The sequence below is a fragment of the Talpa occidentalis genome, unplaced genomic scaffold (genome assembly GCF_014898055.3).
Source record: "Talpa occidentalis isolate TD23 unplaced genomic scaffold, MPIMG_talOcc4v2.1 talOcc4.12, whole genome shotgun sequence".
Taxonomy (NCBI): Eukaryota; Metazoa; Chordata; class Mammalia; order Eulipotyphla; family Talpidae; genus Talpa; species Talpa occidentalis.
The window spans coordinates 44463911-44485537 of NW_023601212.1; the positions used below are offsets into that span (position 1 = coordinate 44463911).

A 21627-nucleotide genomic window follows, 5' to 3' on the forward strand; every position below is an offset into this window, starting at 1 on the left:
GAAGTCTGATGTCAGCCTGATTGGCTTTCCTTGAATGTTATCTGTTTCTTCCCTCTTGCAGCTTCATTATTTTTTCCTTGTCTGGATTCTTGGGAGCTTTACTATTTGTGTCTTGCTGTATTTTTCCTTTCGTCGTGGAAGTTTGGTGTTCTTCTTGCTTCTTGTATATCAATTTTCAGCTCCTTCTTCACATTGGGAAGTTCTCTTCAATTATCTCTTTGAATATTTTCTCTGTTCCTACATCTCTCTCCTCTCCTTCTGGTATTCCTATAACTCTTATATTTCCTTTCCTCATGGAGTCAGATAGTTCCCGAATTCTTTCTTCGTTCTTTTCCTTCGTACTTCTCTTTCCTTTTCTGTTTTGGTTCTTTTTATTTCTGTGTCTTCAAGAGTACTTATTCGTTCTTCCATTTCATCTATTCTGCTTTCATTGCTTTTTCCAGAGTTCTTTAGTTCCTCCATTAATTCTTTGATCTCCTGCATTTCTTTTACTTCCCTCTTTAGGGACTCAATTTCATTCTTCTGACCATTGTTTTCCCTCTTTAGGGACTCAATTGCATTCTTCTGATCGTTGATTATTTTTCCCTTATCATTGTTTTCCTTTATGACTTCTGTCAGTTTTTTAATCACGGCAATTTTAAATTCTCTTTCTGGAAGGCTCAGAAGTTCTTCCAAGTTACTGTCGTTGCAATCTGGGGGCTGGTTTTCTTTTTGTGGTGTGCTTTTTCCCTGGGGAGTTGCTAGGTTTCGTGTGGTTCTTCTACTCCCTACTATCTGTTTTCTAATTTGCCGTATGTGTTGGGACACTGTGTTGTTGGGACTGGCCGGCATCTTGGGTGTGCTTCTCTGCTCCCCTCTGTTTCCTCCAGGAGCCATATGTCAGTTTCAAGCAGTCTTTACTGGAGAAAGGTCCCTGTTCTAAAATGCCAATGTGGGACTCACTCCCCTGTTGCCTGGTCTGCCCCGGCGGTGGGTTCCTGCTACCCTCTGGGCTTGGACTGCAGGCCAGAGGGGTCTGGCATGGGCGAACTTCCCCCGCTCACCTCTGGCTCCTGAGGAAGCCTTCTGCAGGTAGTCTTTACTGAAGAAATGTCCCTGTTCTAAAATGGTGATGTGGGACACACTCCCTGCGCGTCCGGTCTCAGGCACACTCTTCTGTGTGCCTGGTCTGCCCCATCTGTGGGTGCTCGCTCCCCCTGTGGGTTCAGACTACTGGTCGGAAGGGGCCCGGCGTGGGCTAACTCCCCAGCTGGCCACTGGCTCCTCCAGGAGCCTCTGCTGGTTTCAAGTCGCTAGGTGGCCAGGAGATCTCTCCTAGAGCCCTTGGGGAGCTGATTTTCCACCCCGTGGGACAGGGACCAGAGCAAGAATGGTAGGGTAAACCTCAACGGCTTGGGGTGCTGTGTCTGCCTTGTTCCCCACCGTCGTGGGGAACCCACGCCCCTAATTTTTTGCCCCGGGTCTCAGTTCCAAAGCCCTCAGTTCCAGGACGCGGGCTGTAGCCCAGTTCAGTGGCGCGGGAATGGCGCCTTTTGAATCCCGCTCCCGTGCCTGGGTGCCTGGTTCCTGCTCACTCAGTGAGGGCCTCCGCGCATCTCCCCACAAGCCTAGGTCGCAGGCTCAGGGACCTGGGCAGCTGCGATCCGGATCCGCATTTGCTTTTCAACCGCACTGCTTTTCCGCACGATCCCGATTCTGATCCGCAATTGCTTTTCCAGCGTGCCGCTTTTCCGCGCAATCCCGATCCCGATCCGTATTTGCTTTTCCAGTGTGCGCTGATTTCCACGCAAGCTTACCGGGTCGCCCAGGGCTGTGTGCTGGTGCTGGTCTCCTCCTGGGGGGGGGCTCTTTTTAATGGCGCCTGGAGCTCACCTCGGCGGCGAATCCTGCAGGATTCCCCACAGCTCCCGTTCACGGGGTGTGGTGGCTGAAATAGTTCCTTTCCACTCACAGTCCCTCTTGCTGTGTAGTTTGTTCTTGTTGGTCGTTTTAGTTTGTTTTTTTTTTTTCCTCCTCCTCTCTCCTGGTCAGAGAGTGCCGACTTTGTGGGCAGGGGAGGGAGCAGGGTTCTGCGCTTTCCTCCCTTCCGGTCCTCTTTTATGGCAAGTTTCTTTTTCGGGCAGTTTGTTGGAGTCACCCGTTTATCTTCTGTGTCCCAGTTCTCACTGGGACCTTCCCCTTTTCCTCCCTATTAACTTTTTTAATGGGAGATCTTACTCACAGCGTCTCCTCGCCGCCATGTTGCTCCGCCCCCCTCTAATGTATGCATTTTCATTTTGGTTATATTTCCCATACAATTGCACCCCCTCCCTTATTTTGACTCTAGTCCTTCCTAGCAAATTATATTTTAACAGAACTTAAAACTACAATCTGAAGTGTCAGTTCCTGGTTAATTATTTTACCATTTTTTTTGTTTACTAATGCAGTTTTATATTTCTACCACATTAATTTTATGCTGGTATTTTATATTTTCCCCAATTCTTAAAATTTGTGACCACAGACACATACATCACATTGTGAGATGGTGCTTATGAGCTGACAATGAACAGCAGCATAGTCAGCCCACCTTCCAGACCAAGAAATGGTAAGTGCCCTTATCCATGAGGGTCTCCTCTCTTTGCATTACAGTTTTCTACTCCACAGGAATCCTTGCTGTTAGACTCCTCCGGGACAAGACATTTCGGAGAGTCAACTGCTTGCTTGGGTAAAAATCCTTTTTACACAATTCAGCCAATCCATGCTACATACTCCAGCCATCATCTGTTTCTCTGACACACTAGCTGATATATCTCCCTCCCTAAATGAACCCATGACAAGATAGCAGGCAACAAAAGAGGCATTATGCCCAGAGGCCAGTGAAGTGATTCAGTGATGAATAATAAGCTGAACCCTATCTATTCTTTACCCTGCAAATGCCCAATATAGATTCCCCCTTCCTGCTGATTTTTTTCCTGACAGACCAGGTGTTTCTCCATGTCCCCCAAATGATATGATGATTCATTTTCTTGGGATTGAAACTAGTAAACTTTCAATCCATTAACAAATACATTTTATAGAGAAATTGCAATAGAAGAGAGGTAGACTCCATAAAGAAATTTTAAAAAAAAAACCTACTTCTAAAGTCAGATTATATAATTATTTCTGGTTCTCTCACATTTTGAGTCCTGAAGTCACAATCATTTCTACAGTGCAAGGGCAATTAGCCTTTTATTGTTTCCTTCCAAAAGAGTCTTTTAAGAGCTATCTTATGTCTCTGTTCCACAGACTGTAGATGAAGGGGTTCAGCATGGGTATGAGCACAGTGTACATCACCGAGGCTATTGCACTCGAGTGTGAGCTGTGGGGGGCAGCAGAGCTAAGGTACACTCCTAGGACTGCACAATAAAATAAGGAGAAAATTGAGAGGTGAGATGCACAGGTGGAGAATGCTTTATACTTGCCCTGAGCTGATGAGTTGGCACATATGGAAGATATTATCTTAGAGTAAGAGTTTAAGATCCCAAAGAGGGATGCACCACCCCAGAACCCAGCTGCAAAATAAATCACCATGTTATTCAGAAAAGTATCAGAACAGGCAAGTTGGATCATCTGGTTGCGTTCACAAAAAAATGGGAGATTTTCAAGTCTTTACAGGAGGACAACCTCAATATCATTAAGCTTTGTATCAAGGAATGCAGGACATTCAGGATACAGGACACCAGAACCAACAGTCCATAGAGATGGGCATTCATCATGACTGTGTAGTGGAAGGAGTGGCAGATGGCCACAAAGTTGTCATAGGCTATCACAGTCAGAAGTAAGTCATCCATTCCTCCAAAGAGCAGAAAAAAATACAGCTGGCTGATGCAACCTTCATAGGTTATAACTTTGCTCTGTTTCTGTATATTTACCAACATTTTGGAGATGGTGGTGGAGGTGAAACATGTCCACAAAGGACAGGTTGGAGAGGAAGAGGTACATGGACGTGCGGAGGTGGGAGTCTGAGCTGATGGCCAGAATGATGAGCAGTTTTCCAAACACAGTGATCAGATACATGGAGAGAAAAAGTCCAAAGATAAGTTGTTCTAATTTTGCATTCTCTGAAAATCCTAAGAGACAAAATTCTATAATTCATGTAAAGTTCTCTGGTTCCATGTAGTGGAGGTAACTAAAAGGATTGGTTTAAAAAAAAAAGATTAATTTTCACATAAACATTCATTATTAATATGTTTAAATCTCTATTTTCAGTCAAGAAAATAACTTAGGTTTTTTGTTTGTTTGTTTGTTTGTTTGTTTGTTTTAAAGATTTATTTATTTTATACAAGAACCAGAGTACAGGCCAGATGCACAGGAGGGTGAGAGGACTCACCAGAGACAGAGCAGGGAGCAGAACAAGCAGACTGATGAAATACACTGCTGAGGGGAGCAGCAGGTGCAACTGGAGAGGTCTGCCACAACATTTGGGACCCTTGCCAGCTGGCCAGGATCGAACTGGCACTGCAGAGGCTGCAGACAGCCTCACAGCACTGCGCTCAACTGCCTATGCCACAAGGGGAGGCCCTAGCTTAGGGTTTTATGTATGTCTTTTCCCTTTTATAAAACCCCTGTTCCATATTTGTTTATGAATTTTTGTCCTAATTTCAGCTTGTTCACAAGAGCTCACCATCCAACCATTCTCATGCGAAGTTTCTTAGACATTGGGAATATTAAATGAATGCTGACAATGGGAATTATCTAGGTATGGATACAAAGCTGTGGAAAAGATATATTTGTGTAGATAGCTTCACATAATTATGTATATATGTTTATTGAGCACAACACACATTTATATATCTATAATTTCAATATCATATTAATGAACTTATATATTAGCTTATACATTTTGGTGTATATAATATGTTTCATTGTCAGGGTGAGAGATAATATTGAAATATTCTCACATGGAACCTCTTCTTTTAACTTTTAGGTTTGAATTTTAATCTCATTTTTGAGAAATCTGATGGACACACTGGTCCGGGCTGTGGTCTCCAATCACAAGGCTAAGCCTTCCTCAGACCAACTCTATACATCCTGCTCAGTGTCCACACACATTTATTTCATTGTCCTCTGACTGTGACAATATAATGCATGCACAGAAGGAGAATTGTTTTTCATTTGCTTTATTCACTTCAAGGCATAATTACTCTGCCTTTACATTAAAACTTGCATTTATGTGGTCAATCATTTAACAAAAATAGATTTATGGAGCAGAAAAGAATGCAGTATGTAGTAAATTAGTTAAATAAAGTGGTTTCAAACTGTATTAATCAAAATTGAATGGAACATTGAAAACTATGAAATAAGATATATAATAACAGTAATTTAACACTATCAAAGTGGATTAACAATTTAAGGCACAGACTTAAATATAATAGAATAAGCATATAATGATCTAGAATTTTCTGGTATGTATCACATGTTGAATACTTTTTGTTGAATGAATCATGAATTAGGTCTCAATAAATTTGGATGGTTAAGGTGTGGCAAGATTGTACTTTAATTTAGTTGAAAAAGACTGGGCTGCTGGATGAAAACAGACATAAATTGCTGTCCACCTGGAAGAGACCAAAGATGATCTTCTACTCCACACATTCACAAAAATTACTGAAGTTGTAGCTCATTATAGAAGTAAATAGTACATTTTACAGAAAAACTTGAAAACTACTTATAAAATCTACAGGTGGTTAATATAATATTACTTAAGGTGCAAAACTTGAGGAAGACAGATATATCTAAATAAGTGAAATATAAACATTTTTAGAAGCCCAAAATCCCACCAAAAGGCAACTTTTAATTTACAAAAAAATAATTGAAAGACTGGATACTATAGGAAAATAGGCAAATAATATATGGAAATATAGTAATGATCACTCCTTGTTGGACAACAGTGTAAACAATTTCAATTATTTCTGTTGTGTTGTTGTATTCACAATTTTTATAAAGAATATGTATTCACAATTTTGATAAAGAATATGAGATTATCAAAAGTATAAATGGTGAAGCTAAACCATGAAAATATGTGGAACCAACTGATGAAAAAGTCAGAATCATACTGATTAGAAGGCGGTGCATAAAGCAGTGCTTAATAAGAAGGAAAGTAGAGAAATACTGGAGTGTAAAATCATCATCAAACATGAAAAACAGTTTTCATATGCTCAAGATTCTACTCATGAATGTGAATTAATGCATATGTGCATAATATGGAAAGAAGAATTTTGGAAAAAAAACTAGGACTTTAGGAAGGAAGAACTACCTTCCTTGGGTTAAATTGGGTTAAATTAGCTTAAATTCAGCAGTTTCAAAATAATTTATTAAGGCCTCCCAGGTGGCACAAGGGTTTAAGTGCAGCACTGTGATGCTGTCTTGCAATCTCTGCAGCACAAGTGGGATACCTGGCAGCCTGGGAGCTACCCACATTGGTGTGGCCAGACCTTTCCTGCCTCGCCCGCTGCTCCCCTCAGCAGTTTATTTCAGTCAGTCTGCCTGTTCTGTTCCCCACTCTGTCTCTAGTGAATCCTCTTATGGTCCACACCTCTGGCCTATACCCCAGTTACTGTATGCATAAATAAATAAATCTTTAAAACATTTTAATAATAAATAAATAATAATAATAAATGTTTAAAACATAATTTATTTCATAAATTATATTGTTCCTATGAAAAATGATTTTATATAAAGATATAAAATAGTAATAAGTTAATGAAATTTACATGAATATATATTTTTAAAGATTTATTTATTTATTTATACAAGCACTGGGTGCAGTCAGAAGTGCAGGAGGGTGAGAGAATTCACCAGAGCCAGAGCAGGGAGCAGAACAGACAGACTGATGAAATAAACTGCTGAGGGGAGCAGCGGGCACCACAGGAGAGGTCTGCGTGCCATGAGGGATCCCTCGCTGGTGTCCAGGGATCGAACCTGCGCTGCAGAGGCTGCGGGCAGCTTCGCAGCCCAGCGCCCAACCTCTGGGCCACTGGGGAGGCCCTACATGAATTTATTACCAAAGTACTGGAAATAAAAATAATATAATAGAAAGGCTTTAAATATGTGTAGAAGAAGCTATCTAAGCATCATTTCATCTTATATAAAGATACATGGATGCAAATGTGCTAATGTAATGGAAAGGTTATCTTTAGTCAAATGACAATGAAAAATATTTCCAAATGGGCAAACATGATGCAAATTTTGGAAGTAGATCTAAGGACAAAAAGAAAAAAATAAAGAATAAGGAATAACAAAGATGTGAAAACATGTTGCAAGTATGGATGGTGAATTTTTAGCATAGAATATGCAAAAGAAACTTCAGCTTATTTTTATTTATGGAAAGGCTTTCTATGGGAAGAACAGTAAAGTAAGAGCTCAATTCTTTCAGTTAAAAAAGCAAAGTAGACCAGGCAACATGAATCACTGCCAGAATTCACTAACCAAAATTTATAAACATGACCGTTTCCCCTCCCAAAGATCTGTATATATAGAACCAAATAGAAAATAGTGGTTAGTGAAAGAAAATCAGCTATTGTTTTCATGAATGAATACAATTAAACATAGACATAAAAACACTGACTTTACTATACAAAATCAAAGAACTCCTGCAGACAATTTGAAATATAGAAAGTGCATATTGGGGCTTCCCCGGTGGCGCAGCGGTTGAGCGCTGGGTTGCAAAGCTGCCCGCAGCCTCTGCAGTGCAAGTTCCATCCCCGGCTGCTCCCCGGGCACCAGAGGAGGGTCCCACATGGCGCGTAGGCCTCTCCTGCTGCCTGCTGCTCCCCTCAGCAGTGTACTTCGTTCCTTCTGCCTGCTCTGCTCCCGCCCTGGCTCTGGTAAATTCTCTCACCCTCCGGCACTTCTGACTGTACCCCAGTGCATGTATAAACAAAAAACAAACAAATAAATAAATAAGAAAAAAAAAAAACATGCCTCTGCGGAGAGCAGAACAGGCAGAAGGGCAGCGGTTGAGCGCTGGGTTGCGAAGCTGCCCGCAGCCTCTGCAGCGCCGGTTCCATCCCCAGCCGCTGGGTGAGGGTTCCACATGGCCCATCAGACCTCTCCTGCCGCCCGCTGCTCCCCTCAGCAGTGTACTTCTTGTATACAGTACAATACAATGATTGTATTTCACTGTATATTGCTCCCCAGCTAAATACACTGTTTCTAACTCATGGTATTTGCAAAGATCCTTGGACTTATGTTCTGCTATTAGTAAAAAGATTTTAATCCTCCATTTCCCTAGTCTCATTCAACTTCTATTAATATCATTTTATTGTCAGCACTGACTTCTGCATTATAAAGTTCAATGTTCACTTCAATTTTGATCAGCATAACTAGTGCATCAATTAGTCAAGCAATCATCAATCATGGTGTTCTCTAGTGTCCAGCCAAGGCTGGGTTAGCTCTCAGGTGACCTAGGTGTTATTGGCTTTCTCTTCCTCTGAACTTCCCCTGCAGAACATCCATGAAATTTAGACTCACCTGGGTTGGGTTTTGGAAAGAAAAACCTCTGAGCAAAAATATAGATTCTGCCCCAGATGGTTGATGCCTGAGACTGAAGCCCAAATGAGACAGCAGTAAGGAGGGAAGCATTGGTCTCCCAGCCAGACTTTGAACTACAAAAACGGCAACCATGTCCTGTCAGCCCAGGTCGAACAAGATGATACAGGGCAGCAGAGGAGATATTCACAGCTCCCTGTATGTGCTCATTAGGTGCATTTCCCTCCTGTTACTATGACCTCTAATTGCACCATTTCCTGTGGGCGACTGGGTAGACAGAAGGAAAGTTCCTACTGACTCTGTTCCCGAAAAAGCAGATTAGAATCAGGTGAATTCAGTGCTTATTATTCCTTCTCCAAGAACTCTCCTGCCTTCCAGAAGTCTAATCTCACAGAACCTTATCCAAACCATGACTTCAGGTTTTGTCTGAAGCCAAAAGTTGAGAAACCTCTGGATTTGGTTCCATGGATCTTCAAAACTTTGGTTTGTGGTGGTGAAACAGTTCACGGTCTACAGAAAAGCTCATTTTCCCTCTTTAATGTGGGAGGGAACTGTGTTCTTTTATATAAAATATGGGACCCTTAATTATTTGGTATCATGACACAATAAGCAAATAATTCAGAATTCCATTCTTTTAAGTTCATTGTGTCCTTATTGAAATATCATTAACTATGATATATATATATGTATATATATATATATTATGTTGTATGCTTGAACTTAACACCTTATAGAGAGTATGTGAATTAATTTTTACAAAGTAGCATGTTTATGAACTTACTCTCCATTACAGAGAGAAACTTAGAGGACTTAGTCACCATCCAAAATTATAAACTGACGATTCCTGGGATCTGACTTGAAATCGTGAGAATGCTGTGAGCCCTGAGTCACCAGCCAGGCAGTTCTCACAGAGGTGGTTTGCCCCAGGACACTTGGCAATGTTTGAAGGAAAGCTGGTAACCACCTGCAGCACCTAGGGCAATGGACAACACAACAATTATTCAAATGTGAGCAGCAAGAGGGAAGAATATCCAGAACTAACATTTCTCCTACTTCAGTGTGGTCAAGAGAATCTGCTGTTCTGACCAGATCAAAGGCGATGCTATGGCAGGTCATTCTGTGGCTGCCTTGAATAAAGGTGCTGGGTCTTGACTACAGTCAGGTTTATACATTTTTAGCATTTTCCCACCAAGATCAATCTGTGTAATTTTGTTTGTTTTCCTTTTTTAATAGTTGCTATCTTTCTTTTTTAATATAATTTATTTTTTTTATTTATATATTTTACATCATTGTGTATTCCCCATAAAATTCTCCCCACCAGTTCACCTGTGAACCATCCCCATAGTTCCTTGGGCTCTTCTCTCCCCTGTGTTGATCCCTTATCCTCCCCTCCCTCACAGAATGTATGTTCTTTTGGGTGGCTTGCTAGCTTTGTTTTATTATTATTATTGTTGATTTGTTGTTGTGGTTTACTGATCCCTTATTTGGTTCCCCTATAGTCCTCCTATAAGTGAAACTATTGGATTTTTTTTTAAATTCACAATAGGTAAGATATGGAAACAACCCAAAAGCCCAAAAATAGATGACTGAATAAAGAAGATGTGGTATACATATATATATATATACAATGGAACAGTAGTCAAGAATCAAAAAAGATAAACTCATTATATTCATAGCAACAGGGACAATTTGAAGGGCTCATGTTCAGTGAAATCTCTGTATAATTTTGAAACAAAAGTGTATTCAATTAGTCTTGAGTCTGAAAAATTATATATTTGTATCTTTTCTTTAAGGGAACTTGAGTGAAATTAAATAATATACTGATAAAATTTACTTGGTGGGAGGAGGAATAAGGGTTTTGTTCTGCTACTGCTATCTTTTAGGATTTGTTTTGTTTTAGGTTTGTCCATTCCTTTGCTTTTCTGTATTCCACATAGGAGTAAAATATCCCTTATTTTTCTTTGTCCTTCTGACTTATTTCACGCAGCATAATCTTCTCCTGATCCATTCATGTAGTTGCAAATGGCAAGAGTTCGTGTATTTTAATATCTGAGTAGTGTTCTTCTATTGTGTCTATAAACCATATCTTCTTAATCCACTAATCTTTTGTTGGGCACACAAAGGCTGTTCCCATAACTTGGCTATTGTAAATAATGCTGCAGTGAAAACAGGAGTGCTTATATTCCTTTGAATTAATATTTTTGTATTCTTTTTTTTTAAGCAGGTTTTTTTTTATTTTTTATTTTTACTCATTTATATAAGCACTGGGTACAGTCAGAAGCGCAGGAGAGTGAGAGAATTCACCAGAGCCAGAGCAGGGAGCAGAACAGGCAGACTGACGAAATCCGCTGCTGAGGGGAGCAGCGGGCAGCAGGAGAGGGCTGTGCGCCATGTGGGACCCTCCTCTGGTGGCCAGGGATAAAACTGGTGCTGCAGAGGCTGCAGGGGCAGCTTCACAACCAAGTGTTGAACTGCTGTGCCACCGGGGAGGCCCAGTATTTTTGTATTCTTTGCATAGTTACTTTGGATTGAAATTGTTGAAAACATGGAGATATATTTTTAACACTTTGAGAAACCCTTGCCAATATGCTTCTTTTAAATATGAGTCATTCTCAGTGAATAAGGTAGTATCTCATTATGTTTTTGATTTACATACCCCTGATAAGTGAAGTTGAAAATTTTTTAAACTTTTAAATTTTCTTACATCATTGCTCATTTTTGTATATTATACCCCATAAATCTCCCACCAACATATCACCTTTGACCCATCACTGTAGGCCCTTGCACTCTTCCTCTCCCTGTTTTGATCACTCCCCCTCCCTCTCCCCTGCTGTTTGCCTCAGATATATAATTCGCTTGCAATTTTCATCTTCTTTTTGACACTTTTGGTTTTCCTATATTCTTCCTAGAAGTGAGACCATTTGATGTTTATCGTTTTCCTTCCAACTTATTTCACTCACTGATCATAATGCCTTCCAGTTCCAACCACATTGCACAAATGAGTTGACAGCCAGGATGATAAACAGGTTCCCAAAGATAGTGATCAAGTACATGAAGAGGAAAAACCCAAATATGAGAGACTGCAGTTGAGGCTCCTCTGATAATCCCTGAAGAAATATTGAAATTTTTGTATCATTGCCTGTTTCCATGTGGTGGAGATGACTTCTGGGAAAGAGGAAAATAACAAAATTAAGTTTCACGCAAAGTTGCATTAATCACGTATCTGAATATTGTAGTACACATTTTGCTATCAATAAATTATATTTTTCATTCTGTGTATGGCTATACTTGACCTTGGAGCTTCTCAATGCCATCACCTCTATTATGTAATTGTGTCCTAACCAGCATTAAGAATTCATGTGCTCTACAGTTTTAAAGTTAAATTTTTTCATAACAGGAGTATAAATTGATTACTGATGGTGATGCTGGCACTATGTAATGTGGAGAGGGTGCTAAAGAACAAGTTCCCTCAATTCAGTGATGGGGAAGGAATATACAAGCCAACGATAAATTTATGTAACATTTCATTGGCGACAGATGGTAGTAAGAAACTGAAGGAAATTCTATGGGGACTAAATCTGAGGGGGTGACAGGAAGCAAATACTGTTTAAAATGATCAATGATGTAAAAAGGAAATTAGCATTAAAATAAAGAAAAAGAAAGAAAAGAAAGAAAATGAAAGGTGTAAAAGAGAAGCAAATTGGTGTCTATATTTGATGGGTATTTTGACAAGGTATGCAAACAAGGTAGACATTTGAACAAGAACCTCAAGTAATAGGGGAGAGAGATGTATGATTCTGTGGGGAAAATTGTTCCTGGCACAGAGACCAATAGTACAAAGGCTCTGAGGAATGTGCTTGTTTCAAATATTTTAATTACAAAGGTGAAGCCTTGTGAAAGGTGAATGAGCAAGTGGGACCATGATTACAGATGTTGTCAGATATATTGAAGGGTGAAGGTTCATCTGTTACTGCTGAAGCTTCAAGGAAAAGTGAATTCCTTGTCTAGGCTACAAATCTTATGCAATTTATTAATCAAGTTGCAAAGGAGTTCCATGTCTAGCGATGGCCTGGATTCATATATTTCAAGATAACTCTTATGACATACAGGCTAAAACACAATGAATAGAGCAGGTATCCCTGCTATGATATCTGTTAACACCACAGCATGTGCTCACACACACAAGGCCCCAAGGAGTTATCTAATTCAGCCAGAATCAGTAAAACAGAGATCCTTAAAGCTGTGTGGTGGATCCTCAAAACACTAAAATTGGATTTAGTGATTCCATACCTGGAAATTGTTGGAGGCGGCCACCCCACATAGTGAGCAGAAGGGCCTTGACCAGAGTCCCTAAGGCATGTGAAAACACATGTGTCTCAGAGGAAAACCTCTGAGTAACAGGACTTGGTGTTGAGAGCCTGGAAAGTGACCTGCATGGAGTCAGGCTTCTACATCTCCACAGTCTGAGAATAACAAAATGGAGAGACCCTGCACAGTGAGCAGAAGGGCCTTGATCTGAGTCCCTAAGGCATGTGAAAACACATGCATCTCGGAGGAAAACCTCTGGGTGACAGGACTTGGTGTTGAGAGCCTGGAAGTAACCTGCGTACATCTCCACAGTTTGAGAGTAACAAAAATAATGAGCGAACTTCCCAGGCTCTGGCTAGGGGACGATAAGATTACATGTCTGAGAACTAACCACCTGGTACCCTACTGTCTGAAGTAAATAGATAATAGCAAGAAAGTAGACAAATCACTCACATGTGTTATCATTATATGGTATGCTTTGATGTTACACCTGCTGCAATTAAAATAGTATATAATGAGCACTAAGACAATAAAGATTTACTGCATGCTGGACATGACAGTCCTCCATGTCTGATTTCCCTCACTGTCATGTCCCAGGTCTCGGACTCACTAAAGTCCACAGAAATTTACCCAAAGGAGTGGAAACCTGCACTCCTATGCTCAGTACAGCACTATTTACAATAGCTAAGATATGGAAACAACCCTAATGCCCCACCACAGATGAATGCATCAATACTCAGCAATCAAAGAAAATTAAAGTCAAGACATTTGCAGCATATGGATGAAGCTGGAAGGGATTATGCTAAACAATATGTCAGAAGGAAAAAAATATATCAGATGGTCTTACTTATAAGAACATAGGAAACTGAACAAAGGGTCAGTAAAAAAACTAAACATGCAGGCAAACATTAGGTCTGAGGCATACAGCAAGGGAAGGAAGGAAGAGGGAAGGGGGAATCTTCCTTGTGGCATAGATGTCAAGTCTCAGTGTTATCATGCTATCACCACTGTGGCCTGAGTTAGGTCCCCAACCAGAGAGTTAATCCACATATCTTGCCGAAGACTTCTCCTGTCTTGCCAGCTCTGCCTGTTCTGCTCCAAACCAGTCTCTGGTGAATTCTCTCACCACCACCCCAATACCTCTGGCTTAACCCCAGTTCTTCTAGGCACAATAAATAAATATTTTTTGGCAAAAGGGGTGGAAGGAAGAGAACAAGAGAGTATGGTGATGGTTCAGGGGTGCCCTGGTGGTGGGAGAACTACAGGGACAACACCTGAGGGAAGAAATCAAATATTGTACAAAAATGTACAACAATGTAAGAAAATTAAAAATTTTGAAAAAAGATCCTTCATGGTGGGAGGCATGTGGCTGGCATTGCCCTGTGGCTGGCAATGTATTTGTATGTGCTGGTTCACATTTTCATGAATGCTTCAAGATTAAATCTTAGTTGAGGTATTTGCATTTCAAAACAAAAGCCAACCCCTGGATTTACATTACAGTGGTACAATATAATAGACTGGTATAATATTTCCATTTTAAATATTCCCTACAGTAACCTATAAATATATAAAGTAAATATATGCAAAACAACAAAGCAGAAAAAACTCCAACTTTCATTTGAAAGTGTACCATCAAAAGCCATAATAAAAACTCAAATCTCAGTAAGGAATATGTGCAGATAACTTGCTTAATCAGTTTACAATAGAAGTAAAGTGCTATCAAACTAAAAAATATGCTCAGACTGACCAGTAATGATATAATTGCATAGTAAAACTCATTGGTATCACTATTGACCTATTAAATAAAATGAACTATCTTGCTAGGTAACATCTACCTCACTGGTCTAGATCTTCCTGTCAATACAACAGCTTTACAAATACACATTACTTGTAAAAAAGCTTTTAAATGAGCTCAACAAAATTTACCACTCACACCTAAAAATTCTATTTTTCTCTTTCTCTATAAACTACAAAAATAATTGGATATGTTCTAACTTTACTGAATCAGTATAGTCTTCCCATTCTTCTTAGTCTCATACAAATGGAGTTTGATGACTATCCACTTACTTGTCAAAAATGACCCTTGATTTCTGAGTACAATGGACAGTTCTCCTTTTAACAACTAAAAAAAAATTAATATGGCAAACTCTTGTCTCTAGGCTGATTAATATCTCAGGTGAACTCTGGTAAAATTTCTCTGTTACTTTCATACTGCGTCACCTCTGAAATAAGTCCTAGACTCTCTGACAAACCTAGATGAGGTCTCTGAGAAGAATGTCTCTAATGTCTCCAAATGAAATTCCAAGTTCCTCCTTGGATAGTGAATAAAAGAGGCTGAAATTTGTTCCTAGACAAGCTAGCAAGAAAGAATGAAATGTTGGTTCCTGAACCAGATGTACATTTACAAACATAGTAATCACATCCTGTGCACCTCAAGATTGTACAAGCTCTGGGTCTACAAGAAAAGGAGATATTTACAGCTAAATGTGTTTTCTCATTAGTCACTTTTTTTTAACCTCCAACTTCTAAGGACATGATTCCCCTCTACACTGGACTAGTAGAACATATTTTGTCCTAATGACTCAGTTCCCAAGAGATCAGGAAAAAAGCCAAGTTAATTCACTCTTTATTGCTCCTTCTCTGTTAAACTTCTGGTCTCCAGAGGTCTAACCTACCAGCAGAGTACCAAAACACTGAATTCAGGTTTTTAAAAAGGTTTAAGACTTAAGTGAGAAACAAGTCTTTGACTAGATCCTTTGGAATTTAAACCCTGAAAGTGGTGGGAACACAAACACAGACATTTAAAAAAAACATTCTATTCCTCTATTCAACAAAGAAGAGAATTTAGTGCCTTTATAGAAAAATTTTGGGGCAAAATTTTCTCATTTCATGTGATTCTGAAACAACTAGAAATTTCATATGTATATCAAAAGTTAGGAGCTGTCATTTGTCCTTAATTATAAAATGTTCACTATAACATAACTTTAGACTTTTATTTTGAGATTTATTTATTTATTTTAAATTATTTTACAAAGAAAACTATAAAACAATGTTAAAAGAAATAAAGGAAGATACAAAAATATGGAAAGACATCCTAAAAAAAAAAAGAAGGGAATGGAGTATAATACTCCCACACTTCAAACTATATTACAGAGGTATAATAATCAAAACTTTATGGTACTGGAACAAGAACGGACACACAGTCCAATGGAACTGAATACAAAACTCAGAAATAAAGTCACAGATTTATGGTTAACTAATCTTTGACAGGGAGTGATGAATATTCAATGGAGCAAAGAAAGTTTGTTCAGTAAATGGTGCTGGAAAAACTGGGCCACTACATATAAAAGAATAAAACTTGACTACTACCTCACACCATGCACAAAAACCAGTTCAAAATCGATTAAAGCACTAGACATAAGAATAGAAACCAGGGCCTCCCTGGTGGTGCAAGGGGTTAAGCACGGCAATATGAAGCAATCCACAGCCTCTGCAGCATGAGTTCGATTCCTGGTTGGCCAGGGAGCAACTCACATGGCACAGTAGACCTCTCCTCTCTTGCCCGCTGCTCCCCTCAGCAGTGTATTTCAGTCATTATGTCTGTTCTGTTCCCCATTCTGTCTCTGGTGAATCCTCTCACCCACTGCATATCTGGACTGTACCCCAGTTATTGTATGCATAAATAAATACATCTTTTTAAAAAAAGAATGGAAACCAAACAATATATAGCAACATCTTTATTTTTTTAAATAAATTTTAATTTTATATTCCCAATACAATTGCAACCCCCCTATTTTGACCCCAATCCCTCCCCTCCCCGCCCCCCAACCCCCATAGAGTGTCTCTGGTTCATAGTTGTTTGTTGATTTTGATTTTCACTTTCTTATAGTTATTCATTTTCCTGGTCCCTTATTTAAGTTTTCTAGATTCCTGCCATGAGTGAGACCATCCCCTATTTTTCTTTTTCTTTCTGGCTTATTTCGCTGAGCATGATCCCTTCCAGCACCATCCATGTTGCTGCAAATTGCATGTGTTTATCTTTTTTGAATGCTGAGTAATATTCCACGATGTATATGTACCACATATTCTTGATTCAGTCATCTATTTTTGGGAATTTAGGTCATTTCCAAAGCTTAGCTATTGTACACAGTGCTGCTATAAACATAGGGGTGCAGGTGTTCTTTGGAATTGATGTTTCTGTGTCCTTTGGGTAAATACCTAGGAGTGGAATTGCTGGATCATATGGAAGCTCTATGTTTAGTAGGTCCAGAAATCTCCACACAGCTCTCCATAGTGGTTGGGCCAGTTTGCACTCCCGCCAACAGTGCAGGAGAGTTCCTCTTTCTCCACATCCTCACCAACATTTGTTATTCCTAGTTTTTTTTTTTTAATATGTGCCATTCTCACTGGTGTAAGATGATATTTCATGGTAGTTTTGATTTGCATTTCCCTGATGACAAGTGATGTTGAACATTTTTTCATATGCCTGTTGGCCATTTGCATTTCCTCTTCAGAGAAGTTTCTTTTTAGCTCTTCTGCCCATTTTTTGACTGGATTATTTTCTTTATTTGTGTTGAGTCTCATCAGTTCTTTGCAGATTTTTGTGATCAGTCCTTTATCATTAGTGTTGTGTGCAAAAATGTTCTCCCAGTTGGTGGGGTTTCTCTTTGTTTTTGTTATTGTCTCTTTTGCTGTGCAGAAGCTCTTTAATTTGATGTAGTCCCAAATGTTCATCCTTTCCTTCACTATCACTGCTTTGGGTGATGTGTCTGTAAAGATGTCTTTGATGTGAATATCACGTAGTGTTTCGCTTATATTTCCTTCTATGTATTTTATGGTGTCTGGTCTTATGTCTAGTTCTTTAATCCATTTTGAGTTGATTTTTGTGTATGGTGTGAGGTAGTGGTCAAGCTTCATTCTTTTGCAGGTAGCGACCCAGTTTTCCCAGCGCCATTTATTGAACAAACTTTCTTTGCTCCAATGCATTGTCTTTGCTCCATCGTCAAAAATTAGTTGACCATAAATCTGTGGGTTTATTTCTGGATTTTCTATTCGATTCCATTGGTCTGTGCATCTGTTCTTGTTCCAATACCATGCAGTTTTGATGATTATGGCTTTGTAGTATAGTTTGATGTCTGGGAGTGTGATGCCATCATTTCCTTTTTTTTTCAGGAGAGCTTTGGCTATTCGGGGTTTTTTGTGATTCCATATGAATTTCATCAATAATTGTTCTATTTCTTTGAAGAATGACATTGAAATTTTGATTGGAATAGCATTGAATCTGTATATTGCTTTTGGTAGGATGGCCATTTTAATAATGTTTATTCTTCCAATCCATGAACAAGGGATGTCTTTCCATTTCTTTTTGTCTTCTTCTATTTCTTTTAACAGTGCTTTATAGTTTTCTTTGTATACTTCCTTTACCTCTTTTGTTAGATTTTTTCCCAAATATTTGATTTTATTTTTGTTTTTATAATAAAAGGGATGGTTCTTATGATTGCTTCTTCTTCAGATTTATTGTTTGTGTATAGGAAGGTTACTGACTTTTGCATGTTGATTTTGTATCCTGCCACTTTACTGAACTGATTGATGAGTTGAATTAGTTTTTCTGTGGAGTTTTTGTGGTTCTCTATGTATATTATCTTATCATCTGCAAATAGTGATAGTTTGACTTATTCTTTTCCTATTTGGATTCCTTGTATGTCTTTTTCTTGTCTTATTTATATGGCTAGGACTTCCAGTATTATGTTGAAAAGCAGTGGTGAGAGTGGACATCCTTGTCTTGTTCCAGATCTTAATGGAAATGCTTTCAGTTTTTCACCATTGAGAATGATACTGGCTGTTGGCTTATCATATATGGCCTTTATGATGTTGAGGTATGTTCCTTGTATCTCAAGAATTTCAAGGGCTTTTATCATGAATGGCTGTTGCTCTTTGTTGAAAGCTTTCTCAGCATCTATTGACATTATCTTATGTTTTTTTATATTTCTTTTTGTTGATGTGTTGGATAATGTTGATTGATTTTCATATGTTGAACCATTCTTGTGTCCCTGGCATGAATCCTACTTGGTTGTGGTGAATTATCTTATGGATACATTGTTATAGCAATATCTTTACAGACACATCACCCAAAGCAGTGATAGTGAAGGAAAGGATGAACATTTGGGACTACATCAAATTAAAGAGCTTCTGTACAGCAAAAGAGACCTTAACTGAAACAATGAGACAATCAATTGATGGGGAGAAAAATTTGGCACATAATACTAATGATAAGGGACTGATCACAAAGACCTACAAAGAGCTGATGAGACAAAACAAAAACTAAGTTAATAACCTAGTAAAAAAAATGGACAGAAGTGCTGAAAAGAAACTTCTCCAAAGAGGAAATGAAGATGGCCAACAGGCATATGAAAAATCACTTGTAATCAGGGAAATGAAAATCAAAACTGCAATGAGTTATCATCTTACACCAGTGAAAATGGCACATATTAAAAAACTAGAAACACCAAATGTTGGCAAGGCTGTGGAGAAAAAGGAACACTACTACACTGCTCTTGGACCACAGTGTCCACTGCTGATGGACACTGTGCAACTACTGTGGAACTGTGTGGCGGTTCTTCAATCAGCTAAAAAAAAAAAAAAAAAAAGAGCTTCCATATGACCCAGCAATTCCACTCCTAGGAATCTATCCAAAGAACACAAAAACATTAATTCAAAAGGACACCTGCATCCCAATGTTTATAGCAGCATTGTTTACAATAGGTAAACAATGGAAACAAGTCAAATGCCCAAAAATAGATGACTAGATCAAGAAGATGTGGTACATATACCCAATGGAATATTACTCAGCAATCAAAAAAGATATCACTCAAAAAAAATATTACTCATCAACATGGATGGAACTGGAAGGGATCATACTCACTGAAATAAGCCAGAAAGAAAAAAGAAAAATACCCAATGGTTTCATAGCAGGAATGTATAGGATCCAAATAAGGAACAATGAAAAAATCTAAGTATAATAAATTAAAAATCAAAGTCAACAGACAACTATAAATCAGAGACATACTACTACAAGGGGGTGGGGAGAAGGGAGTAGGATCAAACAAGGGTGGGAAGATCACAAGGTACCATGGTGATAGTTCACAGTGAACGGGTGGTGGGAATATGACAAGGACTATAACCAAGATGAAAATTCATACATTGTACAAAATTTTAGACTTTTTTAATGCATTACATCCTGTGTTTGAAAATTTTAATTATGTAAGTTTTATAAAATAACTTTATATATAATAGTACATTATTAACTAAATTCTCCATTGCACACCCTTCCGACTCACCATTTTAGAACAGGGATCTTTGTGTCAACCAAGACTGCTGGGAACTGGGAAAGTTCTCTCCCCACAGTCATAGGTGAGCTGAAAATCCCTCCACATGCCAGGCCCTCTCTGGCTTCCAGTCAGAGCCCAGAGGGAGATCCGGTCAACACAGGGGCAGACTATGGGTGCAAGGAATTGCCCTTTTGACTCACTAGAATAGGGATCTTTGCCTCCAGAATTACTGAAACTGCGTGGAATTGGGAAATGGTTTCCCAACAACCAGAGGTGAGCTGAAACCCCCCACAAGCCAGGTGCTGCCTGGCAGGGAGTTGGAGTCCAGAGTGGGAACAAGCAATTTGGATCCCAGTGGGCGATCTGGCCACCACATGTCCAGGGCAGTCTGTGGGACCTGAAGACACACCTTTGGAATTACACAACTAGAGAAGGAGCAGATTTTCTTTGACAGCAACCATTAACATATTCATAGTAACAACTGCCCTGCTGGACTTCTGGCATAACAGTATTTTACTCAATTGGAACACTGGATTCAGAAATGCCAGAAAGACCACATCAAAAAGAAGCTGCACAGTACCAATGTCAGTGTCCCAATGCATACGACAAATTAGAAAACAAGCAGAAGGGAGAAGAAAAACTACAAGCAACCAAGCAAGTCCTCAAGGAATAGACACACAACAAAAAGAAAAGTACCCACCATAATGCAACAACAGTGATTTGGAAGAACTTCCAAGCCTTCCAGAAAGAGAATTTAAAATTACCATCATTGGGCCTCCCCGGTGGTGCAGCAGAGGAGCGCTGGGGTGTGAAGCCACCGGCATGAGGGTCCCACATGGTATGCAGACCTCTCCTGTTGTGCTTGCTGCTCCCCTCAGCAGTGTATTTCATCAGTCTGCCTGTTCTGTTCCCCACACTGGCTCTGGTGAATTCTCTCACCCTCCCATGCTTCTGACTGTACCCAGTGCTTGTATGCATAAATAAATAAATACATACATACATACATACATACATAAATACATAGTTTAGAAAAATAGTGATCATTAAAAAACTGACAGAAGTCAATGATAAGGGAAAGATAATCAATGATCAGAAGAATGAGACTGAGTCCCTAAAGAGGGAAGTGAAAGAATTGCAGGAAATCAAAGGATTAATAAAGGAGCTAAAGAACTCTGGGAAAAGCAGTGAAAGCAGAATAGATGAAATGGAAGAACAAATAAGTACTCTCAAAGACACAGAAATAAAAAAGAACAGAAAAAGAAAGAGAAGTACGAATGAAAAAGAATGAAGAAAGATTTTGGGAACTACCTAACTCCATGAGGAAAGGAAGTATAAGAGTTCTAGGAATCCCAGAAAGAGAGGAGAGAGACATATGAACAGAGAAAATATTCGGGGAAATAATTGGAGAGAACTTCCCCAAAGTGAAGAAGGAGCTGAACATAGACATACAAGAAGCAAAGTAAACACCAAACTTCCATGATGAAAG

The 21627-nt window shown here is 39.2% G+C and overlaps 1 pseudogene; it reads right to left on the reverse strand.

The window, feature by feature from the left end:
• Positions 1–3240: 3240 nt before the first annotated feature.
• LOC119242207 (olfactory receptor-like protein OLF4) overlaps positions 3241–21627 on the reverse strand; it is a 40244-nt pseudogene continuing 21857 nt past the window's right edge.